The following is a 5,435-nucleotide window of genomic DNA, read 5'->3' as shown; positions in this document are numbered from 1 at the left end:
AGGGATGAGGGTGTTGTCCCGATTGATTATATTCCTGGCCAAATATGCACTCGGCTCCCTCGTGGAAATGGCTCATGGTGTGATTATGTTTAGCATAGTCCCTTTACGTATGACACTTGCACCTCAATGAGCCAACGAGTGCAACTCTTGAATGACCAACCTCTGAGTCACGTTATGAGGTCACGCCCTGGGAAGTGGGTTTAGGGAGGGACCATCACGCACACATAGGGGGGTAGTCAGGGAAATTGGGGCAGGTCCTAAGGTATCGGTGTCACACGTCAATGTAAATGGCATGACATTTTACTTTCCAGAGTTTAGCAGTAAGTCCCTGGCTTAACATAACATGCAAGATAATGTCATAATGGTGATTGTTATTTGAAACTTGTGCTCAATGTGGGGCATATACTTGTGAGCAAATATATAACTTTGTGCTGTGTCACAGGAAAGAGACAATGACTGCTGGAACAGAATATGTTTGTGAGCACTCAACATAAAAACAATACTTGTCATCCACACCCAGTCGATATTTATATGATACACTTTGTTCTGTTCCTGTTTGACGTCTTGCCGGTTATGTTCATGATATTGGGAAATTTGTGTTGCGAATACGAACAGTGATGCTGTTACAAGAATTGGATAGGAGGTAAACATGATAAGGGTTGTAATGTGATTTTGTGATTTATTTTAGTGCATTGAAGTGTCACCATCAATGCACGATTTGTGTCCATGTTTGCTTTGCTTAGCTGAAGTGAAGAGATAGCAAGCTGAGCGAAGCAGACAGTGTCCACCCTCCCTCCCTTCCTCACCGTTGCAAGGATAGAAGCAGAAGACTGCATGCAGTCTTCCCTACCTCACCTCCCATCCTCCCTCCACTCCTGGCCACGCATACTCCTCCCAATTGCGGTGGAAAGGAACTATTTAAAGAGGTAGCTGTTGAGTATGTAATGGATGGGGTCATCTATAGATATAAGAACTTATCCATTTAATATTCATGATAAGGACATATTATTAAATCCTTTATTGAGTACATGTTAAGTGTGAAGTCATGCTTTGTACCACCACCAGAGGGATGATGTCCAATTTAGTGTGTAGATAGACAGATTGAGAGTTTCTGTCCCTCATCATTCGCACTGCCACTAGAGGGATGATGTCCAATTTAGTGTGGAGATAGACAGATTGAGAGTTTCTGTCCCTCATCGTTCGCACTGCCACGAGAGGGATGATGTCCAATTTAGTGTGTAGATAGACAGATTGAGAGTTTCTGTCCCTCATTGTTCGCACTGCCACGAGAGGGATGATGTCCAATTTAGTGTGTGGAGATAGACAGATTGAGTTTCTGTCCCTCATCGTTCGCACTGCCACTAGAGGAATGATTTCCAATTTAGTGCATACAATCGCACATAAAGTGTTTGCTCCATGCCCACCCCCCACCCCTTTTCCTTCGTCTGAAACCAGTTCAGGTTTGGCTTGGGTGAAAAGCATCACGGCAGCTTCCACAGAGGCTCAGGAACCTTAGTGAGAAAGGTGCCGGAGAGACGAAGGCCTGTGATTGAGATCTAGCTGTCCTCGTGATAGACCAGGGAAGTGTTAAATTTATTTATTTTTATTCTTATTTTTGTATTTCCTAGTATGATTTTTGTGTCCGGTGTTGTGTATTTCACTTAATGTTGCAGTCATGTTTGTACACAACATGGCCAAAAGAATGTGGGCACCTGCTCATCCAACATCTCATTCCAAAATCATGGGCATTGATATGGGGCTGCACCCCCTCCCCCCTCCCCCCTCCCCCCTCCTTTGCTGTTGTAACAGCCTCCACTCTTCTGGGAAGGTTTTCCATGAGATGTTGGAACATTGCTGCAGGGATTTGCTTCCATTCAGCCACAAGAGCATGAGTGAGGTCGGGCACTGATGTTGGGCGTTGAGGTCTGGCTCCCAGTCGGTGTTCCAATTCATCTCAAAGGTGTTTGATGGGGTTGAGGTCAGGGCTCTGTGCAGGACAGTCAAGTTCTTCCACACTGATCTCGACAAACTATTTCTCTATGGAAGTTGCTTTGTGCATGGGGGGTATTGTCATGTTGAAATAGGAAAGTGCCTTCCTCAAACTCTTGCCATAAAGTTGAATGCACAGAATCGTCTAGAATGTCATTGTATGCTGTCGCATTAAGATTTCCCTTCACTGGAACTAAGGGGCCTAGTCTGAACCATGAAAAACAGACCCATACCATTATTCCTCCTTCACCAAACTTTACAGTTGGCACTATCCATTCAGGCAGGTAGTGTTCTTCGGACATCCACCAAACCCAGATTTTCCCGTCAGACTGCCAGAGTGTGAAGTGTGGTTCATCACTTTGGAGAACGCGTTTCCACTGCTCCAGATTCCAATGGCGGTGAGATTTACACCACTCCAGCCAACGCTTAACATTGTGCATGGTGATCTTAGGCTTGTGTGCGGCTACTTAGCCATGGAAACCCATTTCATGAAGCTCTCGACGAAAAGTGTTTGTGCTGACGTTGCTTTCAAAGTCAGTTTGGAACTCGGTAGTGAGTGTTGCAACCGACAAACGATTTTTCCACGCTTCACGCTTCAGCACTCGACGGTCCCGTTCTGTAGCTTGTGTGGCCTACCACTTTATGGCTGAGCAGTTGTTGCTCTGAGGCATTTCCACTTCACACTAACAGCACTTACAGTTGACCAGGGCAGCTGAAGCAGAGCAGAAATTTGACGAACTGACTTGTTGGAAAGGTGGCATCATATGACGGTGCCATGTTGAAAGTCAATGAGCTCTTCAGTACGGCCCATTCTACTGTCATTGTTTGTCTCTGGAGATTGCATGGCTGTGTGCTTGGTTTTATACACCTGTCCGAAATGTGTGTGGCTGAAATAGCCAAATCCACTAATTACAAGGGATGTCTGCATACTTTTGGCAATGTGGTGTATCAGATGAACAGGCATTGTATTAGATTTATTGGAAGTGTCAGTTCAAGACCGACTTGTTTGTCGCCACCAAGTCAAGCGATTAAGTCGGTTGGAAATATGGTTGGGAAATGAGATAATAGGAAGTGAGGTAATCAGTAAATAAGAAGAAGAGAAGAGGATTATAAACCGTGTGCGAGATGCTTGATGTGGGCGGTATCAGGGAAAATGGAAATAATGGGTCGTCAGAGGTTGCAGGAAATGAGGAAGTAGCTCACATGAAGATATATATTGCATGGTTGAAAGAACAGATAGTTACTTTACAGCAGGTATCAGTGTGAATAATTTGAAGACAAAAGTTGTACGTTTGTGGAGTGAGTCTGAAAAGTAGATTGGCAGTGTCAAGGTGGTAGCGAGTGCAGGCAGTGGTGAAGGGGAACGAGTGCATGCAGTGGTGAGGGTATTGTGATTGCAGGCAATGGTAGCAAATGCAAGCATTGGTGAGGGTGTAGCGAGTGCAGGCATTGGCGAGGGGGTAGCGAGTGCCCTGTTTGAGCAGATCCATCCATCAATTGGTACCATACTCTGTGCAGAGCGTTGGTGCTGCCTAAGCAGTCTCCTTGGCTATTGGGAAAATTCTAGAAGGGTTGCCACTCCAGCACAGTATACCAGAATGCTGGCACGCATTTTGCTGACCTCAGAAGGATGACAGGCAGAGTCAACCACACCTGGAATTAATTCAACAACCGAGTGGGATTTGAACTCAGGATCCCAGGATCTCAAGCCCATCACCCTTACCATAAAGCCAACACCAGGCATATGCTTGAGCAGATGGTCGGTGCAAAGTGAGAAATAGTTCTCTTTGTAACGAGCACTAAGTCTAATTCCCAGGATATCCTGACTGACTGATGGCCGTCATGGCTCTTGACAAATCACAGGTCAAGAAAACTCAGCTTCCGGTGTCTGTGGGTGTCACTTGAGAAAGAAAGTGGCATCACAAGGCTGCTGCTGCCTTGTTATGTCATTATCTTCCTGATTGAATTACAATGATCGGAAGAAGGATGCAAGGTACAAAGTTATTTATCGCGAACTCTATTCAAGTTACTGTTTACTGCCTAGACCAGGGATCTGCCTCAACATAAAAGGAAGCTGATTCCTCTGGAAGGTAGGAAAAAGTATAAATAGAATCAGCAAGATCAATCGTCTCCCTGACACTGCTTCCTGGAACAGTGAGCTCGACCTCAACATGTCAGGTCAGGTCAGTTATGGGAGGATGCACCAGAGAAGCACATCACTGCGTCCACTTTCCGCTGGTACTCCAGGGGCCTCCATCCAGCCATCCCCCAGGCAGATGCCTGGCCCATCCCCATCTCCTTGAGATGCCGATCAACCTGCTGCAACCACGAGGCACGTGGTCGGCCCATTGGCCTTCTCTACTCATGAGACTCCCTTGCTGAGAGAATCTGGTGAGCAGGATCAGCGTCAGGAAAACGAGCCACATGTCCATACAGCCGCAGCTGATGCTCATGGTCTATGCGGGTAACAAATCTCATTTGAGTCTCTCAGCAATCGCTCGTTGGACACAAAGTCAGACCAGCGATAGCCAAGGATTACTCCGAAGAGACCCGGTACCAAAGGAATTAAGTCTCCATCTCAGATCCCTGGTCAGAGTCCAAGTCTCACATCCGAAGAGCAAGACTGCTAGCACCAAGGACCTGAAGACTTGGACTTTCATTTTCCAACACAGGTACCGGCAGCGCCACACCCCATGATCCAGTGAATTCCTGACTCCCCAGGCCCGACCCAGACGTCTATTGACCTCTGACTCACAGCCAGCAGAGACATGAATATCACTGCCAAGGTAAGTGAATCTCTCCATGACCTTAACATCTTCACCACAAACAGATACAGACAAGACAGCAGCATCCAAGATGTCATTGAAAGCCAGGATCTTAGTTTTGATCCAGCAAAACCGTAATCTCAGCGGCTCCGACTCCTCACTCAGCACCTCGAGGGCCCCCAAAAGGACATCTAAAGTCTCTGCAAATATGACTGCATCATATGCGAAATCAAGGTCAGAGATCTTGACATTCCCAAATGATGCACCACAGCTTCATCTCTCTGACATCCTCCCTTGAATCCAGTCCACACAAGTGCTGAAAAGTGTGGGGGCCAGTACACACCCCTGATGAACTCCAGTAACAACTGGAAATAAGTCAGAGATGGTACCACCACATCTCACAGCACTCTCAGTGCCAGAGTAGAGTTCAGACATCAGGTCGATCAGTTTTGGTGGCACCCCACGAAGACCAGGAATCCTCCAGAGGGCATCCCGATTCACTGAATCAAACGCTTTGCAGAGATCAACATAAGCTGCAAGCAGCCCCTGCCAAAACTCTCATCTGCGTTTGGTGAAGACCCGAAGAGCAAGGATACGGTCAATCGTTGACCTCTTTGGTGTAAAGCCTGACTGCTCTGGACGCTGGTGCTCAAGCAGATGGTGGAAAACCCTATCAAGAAT

General features: G+C 46.7%; 1 long non-coding RNA gene across 2 annotated transcripts in view; it reads left to right on the top strand.

The window, feature by feature from the left end:
* LOC147018390 (uncharacterized) overlaps nt 1–916 on the top strand; it is a 21,065-nt gene extending 20,149 nt beyond the window's left edge. For both annotated transcript variants that reach the window (XR_015062362.1, XR_015062361.1), the window contains exon 3: nt 1–916. This exon is cut by the window's left edge and continues 362 nt beyond it. This is a non-coding gene — a long non-coding RNA (uncharacterized LOC147018390).
* The last annotated feature ends 4,519 nt before the right edge of the window (nt 917–5,435 follow it).

This window comes from Eptatretus burgeri, chromosome 10 (genome assembly GCF_056783735.1).
Source record: "Eptatretus burgeri isolate ZD-2024b chromosome 10, Ebu_testis_v1, whole genome shotgun sequence".
Classification (NCBI taxonomy): Eukaryota; Metazoa; Chordata; class Myxini; order Myxiniformes; family Myxinidae; genus Eptatretus; species Eptatretus burgeri.
Note: the sequence above shows the minus strand (reverse complement) of the source record. Positions and strands in the feature narration are given on the sequence as shown.